This window comes from Anguilla anguilla, chromosome 11, assembly GCF_013347855.1.
Source record: "Anguilla anguilla isolate fAngAng1 chromosome 11, fAngAng1.pri, whole genome shotgun sequence".
In the NCBI taxonomy this organism is placed as follows: domain Eukaryota; kingdom Metazoa; phylum Chordata; class Actinopteri; order Anguilliformes; family Anguillidae; genus Anguilla; species Anguilla anguilla.
In genome coordinates this window covers 38,537,584-38,552,439 of record NC_049211.1, presented here as the reverse complement: position 1 = coordinate 38,552,439, position 14,856 = coordinate 38,537,584, and positions in this window count along the sequence as shown.

The window sequence follows — 14,856 nt, the reverse complement described above, 5'->3', positions numbered from 1 at the left end:
GGCGGTACCACAGAGCTGATGCTGGGTTTGATAGAAGAAAAAGAGTATTTGCCTTTCATTGGGAGAGTCTTATTTAATTATTTATTTTTGTGTGGTTGTATTTTTTCAATTCTTTCTCCTTTGGACTCTCTCTCCCATCCCCCTCTCTTTACCCTTCTTTCATTTATGGAGAAACTGCTCCTCTGCGATGGCAAACAGCACAGTGCATCAGTCAGAGGGAATCAATGGCATGCACCAATCGATACCGGCAGAATGCGTGATAACAACGCACCTAATTCACAGAACAGCACTCAGTGCACACAGCACAACATGCTTAATGCACATAACACAACGCGTTTAATGCACATAACACAACATGCTTAATGCACATAACACAACATGTTTAATGCACATAACACAACATGCTTAATGCACATAACACAACATGCTTAATGCACATAACACAACGCGTTTAATGCACATAACACAACACGCTTAATGCACATAACACAACACGTTTAATGCACATAACACAAAACACTTAATGCACATAACACAACATGTTTAATGCATATAACACAACATGCTTAATGCACATAACACAACATGCTTAATGCACCTAACACAACATGCTTAATGCACATGATAACAGCACTCAGTGCACATAACACAACATGCTTAATGCACATGATAACAGCACTCAGTGCACACAACACAACGTGCTTAATGCACATAACACAACACGCTTAATGCGCATGATAACAGCACTCAGTGCACAAATCACACAATTTCACATAACATGTGAAATGCACATGATAATACAACAGGCTTAAAGCATATAACACACTTAATGTACATGAGAACAGAGCACACTTCCTGCACATAACAGTACGATCCTGAATGTCATTGCTGAGCTGTGAGCAGTGTTTGTGAACATGTACTTGTTTAGCGTATGCATCTACATACTGTTCGTGATGATCCTGAATGTGAGTATGCTAGCACGATAGTGAATGTATACACTAGTATGATACTGAATGTGTGTACGCTAGCACGATAGTGAATGTATACACTAGTACGATACTGAATGTGTGTACGCTAGAATGATACTGAATGTATACACTAGTACGATACTGAATGTGTGTACGCTAGCACGATAGTGAATGTATACACTAGTACGATACTGAATGTGAGTACGCTAGCACGATACTGAATGTGAGTACGCTAGTACGATACTGAATGTGAGCACGCTAGTACGATAGTGAATGTGAGTACGCTAGCACGATACTGAATGTGAGTACGCTAGCACGATACTGAATGTGAGTACGCTAGCACGATACTGAATGTGAGTACGCTAGTACGATACTGAATGTGAGTACGCTAGCACGATACTGAATGTGTGTATGCTAGCACGATACTGAATGTGTGTACATCAGCTGGCAGAAGGACACGCCTCTGAGCTCTCTCTCTCCCTCTCCATCTGTTTCTTCCTTTCCTTATCTCTTCCCCCTCTTTCTGTCTCCCTCTCCCTCTTGGCCCATCTCAAATCTCAAAGTCCCTTTATTTTCAGGAAATAGATTTGTAGATATTGGCAAATCAAAGTGAAATTGATTTAAATATAAAATATTTAAATACAGATGACTAATTACAGATGTATATTAAAAATAACATTATTATAATGAATATATTTACCTCAACAGCAATTTAAACATGTAGATGTAGCTGTCCCTCAGTTTAGGGCAGGCTATGATATGTTGTAGTGGAGTTGGGGCTGTTGCATGGTCTCCTGAAAGCAATTGAACTTTATATTTTAAGTACATTTATGGAAAAATTTCTTGCCTACTTTTTAATATTTAATGCATTTAAGGAGAAGGCACATTTTTACAGTCTCTGGAAAGTTACATGCACATGCTCACAAATGCACACGCACATGCATACGCACACACACGCACAGCAGACAGAGAAGACACAGAAAAGCTCTGACATCACAGAAGCTCTGAGCCAATGAGACGGACAGCTGCACTTGGTTGAAGTGACTCACTGATGTGAACCGGGTTCGGCATAAATACAGGCAGGGGGAGGATGTGAACACACACACATACTCACACACACGCACACACATTCACATGCACACGCATTCACATGCACGCTCACATACAGATTCACATACGCAGGGACACGTGCACGCTCACATACAGATTCACATACGCAGGGACACGTGCACGCTCACATACAGATTCACATACGCAGGGACACGTGCACGCTCACATACGAATGATGAATAATATATCTGCATAGATCCCCCACACCATGCCCTCCATCCAAGCAAAAGGATCCACAGGTCCACTGAAGAGCCTCACTACGTCTGTTCTGTCTCTGCGTGCGTCCTGTTGCAAACGCGTCATCATACTCGTGTGTGTCATGATTCATTGCGGCTGTGCCTGGGTGAGCAGCAACGACGCCTCATTGGTCGCCATTTCAGATACCAAGCCAGGCCCAATGTGCTGTGGAAACCTGATGAAAGTCTGAGTCCACACGCCTGGCCTTTAGGAGGGCACCTCTCTGCAGGTCTCTGCTAGCACGTGCGTCCTGCTCAGCTCCGAGTCCTTCTCCCGCTCTCTCGGGGGGCCGGCACACGTCCTTGTAGGGGGTCCACACCGCTCCTCGGGGGGGGGGTGCTGCAATGCTCCTCGGAGGGGGCGTGGGGGGGGGGGGGGGGGGCTGCACTGCTCCTTGGAGGGGGCCTGAACCCCTCCTCAGGGAAGGGGGGGGTTCTGCACTGGTCCTTGGGGGGGGGGGGGGTCCTGCACTGCTCCTCAGGGGAGAGGGAGGGGGAGGGGGGCTTCACCCCCTCCTCAGGGAGACAGCGTTCCAGCTGCTTTGCATCACTGAGTCACCGTGACACATAATGAGTCAGAACGCGCAATGCTACCATTTCCCATTCTCTAATCTGGGGTCTGGGTTTGTGAGGACAAGCCAGAAAGAGGAAGAGGGAGGAAAGAGTACACGGACAGGGAAAAGCAGAAGAGGGGAATGGTGTGAAGGGAAGAAGGGAGCATTTTTCTGAAATAAAGCAGAAGGTAGACAGAGAGACTGAAAGAGAGAGACGGGAGGAGAGAGGGATGAGGAGAGGGAAAGTGTGCTGGGTCCTGTCATCATCCATCTTGTTCTCTCGCTAAGTTAACCACACAGGCCTTGGCAGTGGGGCATGTGAGTGCATCATGTCAGTCACGGCCACCCTCCTTCTTTTTGGCAGGGAAAAATTGGTGTGTGTGTGTGTGTGTGTGTGTGTGTATTTAGCGTCTGTTAAATAAATGTAATGTAATGTATGTGCATGGGTGTATATGTGTGCGTGTGTGTGCATGACTGTATATGCATGTGCATGAGTATGTGCATGAGTGTATGTGTGTGTGTGTGTGTGTGTATGTGCCTGGGTGTATGTGTGTGTGTGCGTGTGTGCGCGCGCGTGTTTGTGTGTATATCTCTCTCCTTGTTTCTCCTCTACTGAAGGTGATGAGGCATTGCAGCAGCGCTACTGAAACTCTGGCCCATCAGCATGCCTCCACCCCAGAGGCCACCAGTGTCCCTGACCGCCAGAGTCACACAGGACACGCCTCACCGCCGCGCAGTCTGTTTGGTGCAGCTGTGTGGCCCGGACAGCGCTGAGGGGACGAGGACTCTCCAAACAATGAAGGTGACACGCGCCAGTTCTTCGCGAAATGTTTCTTGTAAACGTACGAGAATATTGACGGTATAGACACGCATGCCCTGCCTCTGCATCTGAAAAACTAATCAGTGATGTCATATGACATTTCTTTCATACAGCTACTGTAACAGCTGAGTTCATCAGTTACCCAGGCAGAGTCGCTTACAAAGGCTGTAATACAATGGTCCATTTCTGCTTGGGTAACACTGAGTACAATCATGGCAGAAGGAGTGGCATTAACCCTTTCAGGTGTAAGATCACATTGGGGTGGGTGGGTGGGTGGGGGGGGGGGGACCTTCCAAAAAACCTCCTCTTCAAAGGGTTAATGTTTGTAATGTAACCTCACATTTCAGGCTTGTTCCTATGGTCTGCCAGAGGCTGAGCTTCTGGAATCAAGGGGGGGGGGGGGGGGGGGGGCGGGCTTCGGGTCACCCAATTGATAGTATCGGGACTGTGTCAGTGCTGACTGTGGATGGGAATCCTACAGAGTGATGTGTGGTTGACCTCAGCTTGGACTGGCCACAGTGTTGATTAGCCACAGCTGTGTGCAAAGAGGTAGAGTTTCAATTCTCAGAGCATCGACTTGCCTTATATGCTCACTAGTGACTCCTGTGGTTGATCATGAGCCTGCGGTCTGTTGCTCCCAAACAACAGTGCCCTTAGGCGCCGTTGCACCTAGCTGTGTGGCTCATTGTGTAGCATCGACAGCTTTTTCCCATGGAAAGTAACTAATGCATGCTGAACAAGTAGCTGAATGATGTCACAGGCTATTTTACATATATAACATCATCATGTACTCATTTGCATACAAAATATGTGTCTCACTGGCAGATGGTGGACTGTAGCACTCACTGAGCGGCCGCTGCTATGTGAGCTGTCGAGCTATGGCGAGCACAGGAAAGGCTGCAGACCCAGTGTTGGGGACTGTTTTGCAAGGGATCTGATGTCTGCTCAAAAAGTTGCTATATTTTTCACTAGGCTCATTTTTTCAAATAAAGACACTAAAGGAGTCTGAAAAATTCACTAAACCTAGTGACAAAGTTGCCAAGTTGGCAACAGTGTCAGTGAGTGGACTGCACAGCGTTGAGCCAGCTGTGTGTGTGTGCTATGGTGTAGTGCTCAGCTGGCTGTGTGTGTGTGTGTGTGTGTGTGTGTGTGTGTGCTATGGTGTAGAGCTCAGCTGGCTGTGTGCATGTGCGTGCATGTGCGCGTTCGTGTGCGTGTGCGTGTGTGTGTGTGCGTGTGCTATGGTGTAGTGCTCAGCTGGCTGTGTGTGTGTGCATGTGCGTGCGAGTGTGCGTGCGTGCGAGTGTGTGTGCATGTGTTTGTGTGTGTGCATGAGTGTGTGTGTGCGCGTGCGTGCGTGTGTTTGCATGTGCGTGCGTGTGTGCTACACTGTGTGTGTGTGTGTGTGTGTGCTACGCTGTGTGTGTGTGTGTGCGTGTGCTATGGTGTAGTGCTCAGCTGGCTGTGTGTGTGTGCATGTGCATGCGAGTGTGCGTGCGTGTGTGCGAGTGTGTGTGTGTGCGCGTGCGTGCGTGTGTGCTACGCTGTGTGTGTGTGTGTGTGCCTGTGTGTGCGTGCGTGCGTGCGTGCGTGTGTGTGTGCTACGCTGTAGCCCTCCTGGTGCGCAGATTAACGAGGATGGCAGCTGTGACTCAGCGTTCCAAATTGGCCTGAAAACGAGAAGCGCTATTTTGACAGTTTTCTACTTCAGTTCTTACTACATGCCCACCATAAACAGAGGGTGTTTATTTTTTATTTTAAAAACTGTCTGTGTTACAGAAAGCAAAGATTATCAAATGAAGTCACATTTAGCACTCCTACAAAGTAAGGTACAGTAATGCCATAACGCTACGTGGTCATGGTTCTGTAATACTCAGTCTTTTTCACATAATTCACACTGTCTAAGCAGTGTGTGTACGATACCCCATCTGCAACACACCACACACTCCTTAGACTGAGAAGGTAAATGGCTATTTCGGATGCGCTGACTCACGGTGGGCTTGTCACCGTGAACCTTCTGCAACATGGGTTTGCACTTCCACCGGTCCCCTCTCCCATCATCGTCACAACACTGAACACCGCCAGCTCGCTCTCGGGCTTTTTATAAACACACCAGGGACATCCCGTAGCCAAACGAAGAACCCATGAATAAAACATTTAAGCTGAAAAGCACGGAGAAAGAAAGTGAGAGAGCGGATGTGTGCGTGGGCAGGGTGTTCGTAGTAAAATATTCAGTGTTTATTCAAATATTCAGTGTTTATTAAACGAGTTTATATGAGTCTAAAACACCATTTCATTCCATCAATGTAAAATGTACTCTGTCAGAGTTGACTTGGTGCTGAATATTTCCTGATGATGTTGTGTGGGAAGCGAAATCGCAATCTTGAGCATGAAGAATGAACAGCAGTAGTAACCTACGCATAGCATCCTGAGGTCTTCAGTACTTGCAGGCTTGTTTTACAGAACTGTGTACTGAGGATGAATGTATTAACTACGGTCCAATATCCACACTAAATTTCATGCTGGTACAACCATTTCACGCAAAAAGTAGTCACACCTTTTCAAAATAATGCACACATTAGAGGGTTAAGGCTCTCTCAGGTCTCTGTTATGCATGACTCCAGACATATACAGAGTGAGTGTGGAGTGAGTGAGTGAGAGAGAGAGAGAGAGTGAGTGTGTGAGTGAGTGAGTGAGTGAGTGAACGTATGTGTATGTCCATGCAAGCATGTTTTAAGTGTGAATGTGCGTAAACTGTGTGTTTGTGTGGATGCGTGCTCTGTGACAGCTGTCCAACCTCAGGATAAATTCTATCTCTGGCTGTAAAGGTCAAATTAATTTATGTAGCCTGTCGGTCCAGGCTAATGTACACCGGACCAATAACCAATATGATAAGCATACCCACAGGCTAATGGGAAAACTGTGCGAGTACCAGACCCATAGGCTAAAAGCAACACTGATGCAATCAAGGATGAATTTGCAAATCCATAATGTAAGGTGTTTACACAATAGCAAAGGCATTAAGAAGAAAAGCATGAAATACAATACATATTACATTTTGTGTATTAGGGAGCTCAACAACTGTACAGGATTTTGTTATTAATGCCAACACTCAGAGTGGATTGTATGCCTTTCAAAGTGGCGCTACTGCATTTCAGTTCAGTTTTATTTTTGTATAGGCTAGTTGTCCAAGCTGTCTCACGCCGCTGAACAGTTAATAGCCTAATGATTAGGCTCACTCAGCTGGAGCAAGAGGCGCTGATTAGGATTGGCCTAATGGCGGAGAATTTGTTTTCGGTATTGGTAGCCTAGTTGTTGCGTTCGGTTTTTAAAAAAAATCTGGATGCGCGGAAAACGTGATCTAGTTTGGAGTAGCACACTGTTTACATGTTGTTTGGTTGTAAGATACGTTAAAGAAAAATATGGATAATTTGGTATTAAGACGATATACTATGTGCTTCTACATCATTGTGTAGAAAATATGCTGGAGCTTCATTCATTAGCACTTAACGGGAATATCAGTGAATTAAGGAAACGCATTTTGCCACAGTTTTCAGTTCTCGCTGTTGGAAACTCCTGTTTTGAAGTGCCCCATGACTCTATTTGGGGGATGTTGTTTTATTTTAATAGGCCTAAATATACTTCACGAACAACACAATACTAGAGAAGTACCGGCAGGAAGTCTACACAGGATAACAGCTTCCTGTGGCTGCGGTGAGTCCACCTGTTTCCATCTGTGACGCTGTGCCTTAATATTTTATATTATTTTTTTGATGAAATTCTCGATAAGTGCACAATTTGTTAGTCCGTATCCCTTTGTTAGCAACACCCCGTTCATACATCGTGGACGTTAAGGGGAGGGTGTAATAGGAAATTGCAATATAGCATGAACATACACCAATACCATAAGCTTCCTACTGAATAACCATTGAAGTTAGATCGTTTTAGCGATCAGATTTCTGTTGCCAAATTTGGCAGAGGAAGGGATCGAATCGGCATCCGCACGGTTACAGAGGAGTCGTCATGACAACCGAAATGTCAATATGGAGCGCATGGTCACGAAGGAGAAATGTAGACAGGTGGTAGCCTATACTGTAATATACAGAAATTAGTTCCCGCTTGCCCCAAATAATAAACCTAAACCACGTAAATAGCCTGTGCATTTTAAATTCCATTTAGGCAATTAAACAGTATCTAGAAATTAATGTGGAGGCATGCGTATTTAAGAAACACATATCCTGAATGTCAGTATGATATCACTTTATGAAATTAAAATATTACAAAATGAAAATTGGCGTTTGTAATGCGTTGGCTGCAAACTGATAGTGATATATGTAAGCCAATAAATCCACTAATTTCACTGCCTATTGCGTCACCTTTGATTTAATGTGGGGGTTGGACCCTGAAGAAAACCTCATGGTCACGTTTTACTCCAATCGTGGGCCCCATGGGCAGTGAGTGAGTGGCAGTGTTCTGACTAGCAGAGTTGCCGGTTTGGATGATCTGCCCAGTAGCTGGAAAACAGTGCTTCCACTGGTTGGAATATACATGAGCTATCGAGCAATTTACTGTTATGTAGAAATGAATTGTAATGGTGTGTTAGCCATAATTGTACATATTTTTTTTTATTTTACATTTTGTGAGCTATGAATAAGCTGTAACAATGAGCCACCCTCTTTTTGAAGTTCACACAATATTCTTAGCCCACAAACTACACGGCCACGTATTCTGTCAATCAGCAACTGACATTGATTTCCATCTATTTATAGTGTGCCTTCCCTGTGGAAGTGGCGATTGGCACAGTCATAATTATTGTTTACGCATTTAGCTGACATGCTTATTTTGGGCATTCAGAAGAAGACGTAAAGGTTTTTTTTATTTTTTATATAAATGGTGAGCAGGGTAAACTGCCACCATTCTGCCATGACAAACTCCGTATGGTTATGCCTGCCACCATTAGAAGCAGTCTGGACGCTCCTCTGAAACCACTGTAACATAGTAGAGTGGAACAAACTGGATTACTGTTATCTTAGATGTTACATTTAGTAATGTGGGCTTTGCATTTTAAAAATGTATTACAGAGTAACTAGGAGGGCCTAACATTAATAGGTATTCACTGAAAATGCTTGCGCAGTTACGCTAACAATTGAAAATGGTGAGAAAAAAAGCTGCTAGTGTTTTTGACGGTGTAGTTTTACTGAAAAACTCAACCGGGATCGCAGTCAGTCACAATCTGAGCTGCCTGTCACCAGCCTCAGACGGTGCTGATGGGTATTTAAGTGTGCAATGACAGCGGTTCGTATTACTCACGTCTGCTCAGTGACCCTAAAAGGGCTGAGATGTTTTACCACAGCAGGAAGAGAAACCGCACCGACCGAAATGCGCCGTATCTAAATGCACCGGCACTGTCGGCGTGGTTATTAATATCTCGGCCGGGTTAAAGCTTTCTGCGCGGCCGGGCAGGTAACGCGTGGGCTCACGGACAGTAATGGCTGCTGCAAATGTGTCACCTGCGTTCTCATTTCTGCTCTGCGCTTAACCCTTTAAGGTGTAAGATTACAAATAAGCAATTAGAATGTTCTTGACTGAACGTTCTAATGCTGATGTCACTATCACTCCTGGTAACTGAAAGCAATGCAGTTCTAGAACACTCCAAAACATTTTTTTTTTAAACTTAAAAAAAAAAGAAAAGAAACTACTCTTCTAAGGGTTAAGAGCTGTGATTTAGCCCAGAAGGCTTAAAACAGTGAATAAAAAATGTAATGAATTCACCTTTAAAATACAAGCTAAGGCCGTGGGTTTTTGATGAATGTTTTGTGCGTCTTATTCCGTGTATTGGCTTTTTCTCCTGCGGTGGAAAGGCCAGGACTGTCTTTAGGCCTGCTGCGTTGCTGCGGCCTCGTTCAGCTGCACGGGTGAGCGCACGCACACCCGCGGCACCGGCCCTCTCTGCGCTTGCGCTACAGTCCGGCAGTACGCCAGGATCGGGACCGGATGATACCGCGCCCTTGTGCCGCTGCACTGGACCCCTGGCAGGGTCGGGGGTCCCGTCCCCGGTTCCCGTGTCCGTGCCGGCCCTTTCTCCTCAGTCATGTGACTGATGTGCTCTCTCTGAGCAGCTGTGTGTATTTCAGAAACGCACGCAGGCCCCCTCGGGCAAATCTGTGCCCAGGGCAACGGAACCGTCTGATATGTGCTGAGCGCCCGAATGCAAACGCACAGACTTTCATCCGTTTGCACGTTCAGTTTGTGCTGTCGTGTCCTGGAGAGGACTGGCAGATGGGTGACGGAGGGAACACAGCACGGTGTGCTGATCCTCCCTCATCTGCCTGCGTGGATCAGCAGCGTTGGATCAGACCCGCTCAGCACAGTTTTGGATCAGAACCCGCTCAGCACAGCCTTGGATCAGAACCCGCTCAGCACAGCCTTGGATCAAACCTGCTCAGCACAATCTTGGATCAGAACCCACTCAGCACAGCTTTTGATCAGAACCCGCTCAGCACTGCTTTGCATCAGAACCCGCTCAGCACAGTCTTGGATCAGGACCCGTTCAGCAGGGTCTTGGATCAGGACCCGCTCAGCACAGTCTTGGATCAAACCCGCTCAGCACAGTCTTGGATCAGAACCCGCTCAGCACAGTCTTGGATCAAACCTGCTCAGCACAGTCTTGGATCAGAACCGCTCAACACAGTCTTGGATCAGACCCGCTCAGCACAATCTTGGATTAGAACCCACTCAGCACAGCTTTGGATCAGAACCCACTCAGCACAGCTTTGCATCAGAACCCGCTCAGCACAGTCTTGGATCAGGACCCGCTCAGCACAGTCTTGGATCAGGACCCACTCAGCACAGTCTTGGATCAGGACCCGCTCAGCACAGTCTTGGATCAGACCCGTTCTCTCAGCACAGCCTTGGATCAAACCCGCTCAGCACAGCCTTGGATCAGACCCGCTCAGCACAGCCTTGGATCTGACCTGTTCTCTCAGCACAGCTTTGGATCAGAACCCGCTCAGCACAGCCTTGGATCAAACCCGCTCAGCAAAGCCTTGGATCTGACCCGCTCAGCACAGTCTTGGATCAGAACCCGCTCAGCACAGCCTTGGATCAGACCCCCTCAGCACAGCCTTGGATCAGAACCGCCCGTAGATTTTTAATCATAAGAATATCCAAAATGAAAGGCATGACTTAAAAGCCGGAATTGGCATATAACTTTCTTTTCATTATTCACTACTTATCAGATTATGAAAACTTTGCAGCTGAAAACTTAGCCAGGGATTCCTCTCAAAGACTTCCACATCCATGTCCATCCATGACCCCTGTTCTAGCTCTTTTTATATCTATCAACAATCACTGTTTAACTACAATTCTTGTTGAGACTGTCTGTACACTGATATTTTACCTTGACTTAACACCTGTGAGCAGTTACAATTGCTCTTCTTCAGACCTGTAAGCTGCAGGTCAGTTTTTAGCACAGCTTGAATTTCCACTGGTTTGTGTTCAGTGTTCATTCTTACAGACCTTGAGGCATTGCCAATGGCCAATTAAAAACAACCGCTCAATGTAACGGCTTCCACCGCTGTGGAACAACCTTTTTTTTTCTTTCCGAAAACCACTTGTGTTATTTATGTGATATGCCACAATAAGTGTACATAGCAGATGAGCAGCTACATGCCAGTGGTCCGTGATGAGAGTTATAAAAGAAGCACTTTCTTTAATACTGCCTATTTTGAAATAATAATAGTAGAATAGTGGTATGATTGACTAGCATACTGGATAAAGCTCATTTAATTGACTCAAGTGCTGTGGTATCAAATGCCTTTGAAAGGAAAAGATGGCAAAACTGAGTAGTGTGATTTAGAGGGAAAATGTACATTTCCCAGTGGAAACTAACTAAGCGTGAACATATTTAGCTAGGAGGAGCCATTTACATTTCCCATTGAGCAGCAGAAGCTCATTAAACATAGTATCTGTCTCCCTCTAGTGGCCATATTGAGCTAATGGCAAAATCGTTGTAGCACGTCAAGTACATTGTTTACGCTTTGGTTTGTGAGCACCAATCCACTTACTGCCGAGAGACAATAAAGAACACTTGTTTTTCAATTTATTTTATAATTATTGTGTTGATTGGCCACAAAAGCCCTTGCATTGTTTCAGCACTTTGATTTCCATGGATAATCACAGCAAAAAACAATCAAACAAACAAACAAAAACTGGGGTTTCGAGACACATATCTGGTTAAATAAATGTAAAATGATTTCTAAAAGACAAACCTGTAAAGGGAAGAAATATGTAGCTAAAAACTATGGAACTGGCTTTCATGCTTGCCAGTCTAAACCTTCAAATCGAATTCTACTTCATGTCAGTACTCGGTACATGAATAAAACTGGAACAAAGGCAGGATAGCTGGATAGCTGCGCTGAGTAAAACCCAGAACAGCTCTTTTTACTTCAGTTCATGTTTCAGATTTGGGTAGGGTTCTGGATTTTACTCCGTGCAGCTATGGTCTCATGGTCCTAACTGACTGCTCAACTGACTGTGTCTGAGGCTTGAGTCTGTGGGTATAAGACCCGGCCTGAGCTTGAAAGGGGGGAGAGAGAGAGGGTGAGAGAGAGAGAGAGAGAGAGAGAGAGATTATTGTGTGCACAATGCAAGTACACAACAAACCTGAATTTACACTGAAGGTGTGTGTGTGTGTGTGTGTAATATACATATACAGCCTGAAAGATAGAAACCTCAGGGTTAGAGTCAACCAAACAGAGAATGGAGCCTGAAGTAGCATAAGCAATTCCTATGGGTTTTTAACCTCCTTATTAGACATCAGCAGACACAGATTATCAATGTTCAGGTCACTGATGCCAAAAGCGAGCAGTAAATGGAAACAAATCGCAGTGCTCTGAACTTCGTCTCATCGGTGTATCTAACTCTTATCTTGGTCAGCCGTTTTCTGTTATTCTGTAGTTGACAGGGAGGGACTCGTTAATCTGAGGATCTACTGTATATACACCTTGTGTGTGTTTTTTTTTTTTTATAAAGTAAAATTTTCCACCAAATAACATTTTCTATATGTTTAAGGGGGCTTTATTCAAAGTTGGAGAGCAGCGTGACATAACGGTTAAGGAATTTGGTTTGCGCAATTGAAACGCACAACTGGCATAGTACGATAAAATAATTCAAGCTGTGTATGTCACTCCGGCTGAACGTTAACTGCTAAAAAAAAGAAAGAAAACAAAACAAAAAGATAAAAGAAAAAAACATAACTGCACCTAACTTCTGCGGTCAGGTTACGGGATTTGAGCAGAAGTGTCCTCACAGCTGGTGTTTGGTTTCACGCCTCCGGCTGCTCGTGTTTCGCTCCTGTTTTTCGGCAGGACGCAGTTCTGCAGACTACGCAGCTGTGGTGCAGAGAGAGAGAGCGCGGGGGAGAGGAGCGCACCGGCGTTTCCTACGCTCACCTCAGATTCTCACTCGCCAGGGCCGAGCATCTCAGAATGTTCCGGTCTCTGCCGTAGTTCTCATTAGTCAAAATGAAAAGCAAGCGCAACGCATCTTTGCTCTGGACAGTTGCAGCTGTTTACAACTTGCGTTTCATCTCATGGTCTCGAAGTGCTTTACACCGAAGGGAGGAAACTCACCCCAGATGTGTATGTAAAGCAAAATAGACCAGGTGTGTCTCGACATAATTCCGCCCCACAGGACACAATGTGGCTGAACATTGTGTTTGTGTTCAGGGTACAGTGTGTTCAGTGTGTGGGCATAGACTCTTTGCTTGTGGTGCTTTTATTTTTGCTGACACTTGGTGCCTACACATGTCAGTCTCCTCTATTAGACAAACATACTGAAACACTGTAATTACAATATGAATACATGCACACACACACACAAAATCACTGTGAGCCCAGATTTGTTGCTATAGGCCTTCTGGCAGATAGTCATATATAGACTACATCATCCTTATTCTATGTTCTATCCTAACACTGATTTAGGATAAAACATATGTATGTGTAGCAGTAGGTACAATGAGGGGAAAGTACTGTAACTAAAACACACAGGTCGCTGGGAATCAGTTTTGGCCATTAATGTATTCTTAAAAACAATTATAGTATGCTTCAAAGCGGTATGTTACATGGAACTTTTTAAAACATCACATGACAAATAAGGCATTCAGAATTTCAGGCATAACTAAAAATGAATTACATGCCTTAGGCACTGAATGTCTTTTTTAAAGTAATTTACTTAGCATAAAATCTGTTGCATTAAGCACATGTATTTCAAATGTAAACCTTGGTGTTTACCCCTACATGCTATGGAAAAACCAGCCTATTGTTAACTGGACCTGGGCTTAGACCCAGGGGCTAGATAGATAACTGATGGTTTTCCCCTGAGCTTGGTGCTCAGTAAATAACCAGCTGTTCCATGTTTGTATATTTATACCCAGCTTTCAGTATGGATAGCATTTAATTTGTAAGCGAGGCAAAACACCTTAGATAAGACTTAGTCCCCAGCAAATACGAACAGCAGTTCACCTCAGAGGTTGTTCTAATATTGAACTTTAATGGTGTTCTCAGAAATACTGGAAAAACAACATTACTGGAAGCAGATGGTAAAATCCTTTTAAGAAAGAATAAAGAATCCTGACATTTTCCTCACACTCGCTGATACATGTATTCTCTGACAATGTTTCACACGCTTTGCTTGCCCCCCAAAATGTCATATTCAAACATGAAATCTTTATGTGCGGTTGATTTATGCTCCAGACCAGTGGTTCTCAAACTCGGTCCTGGGGGACCACTGTGTATGCTGGTTTTCATTCCAACCTCAACCACAATCCCAGAATTTTAACAAGCTGTTAATTTTTCTTAATTAGGTGATTTTCATGTTTTAGAGCTGGGGTTCCAGAAAGGGCCAGTGTAGGTGCACACACCTGATCCTGATTCTACTAATCAAGGTGCTTAGCAATGACTCTAGTGATTGATTAGTAGAATCAGGTGTGTGCACCCACACTGGCCCTTTCTGGATAAGACTGGGGACCCCAGCTCTAAAACATGAAAAGCCCCTAATTAAGAGAAATTAACAGCTTGTTAAAATTCTGGTATTGCTGTTGAGGTTGGAATGAAAGCCATCATACACAGGGGTCCCCCAGGACCGAGTTTGAGAACCACTGCTCCAGA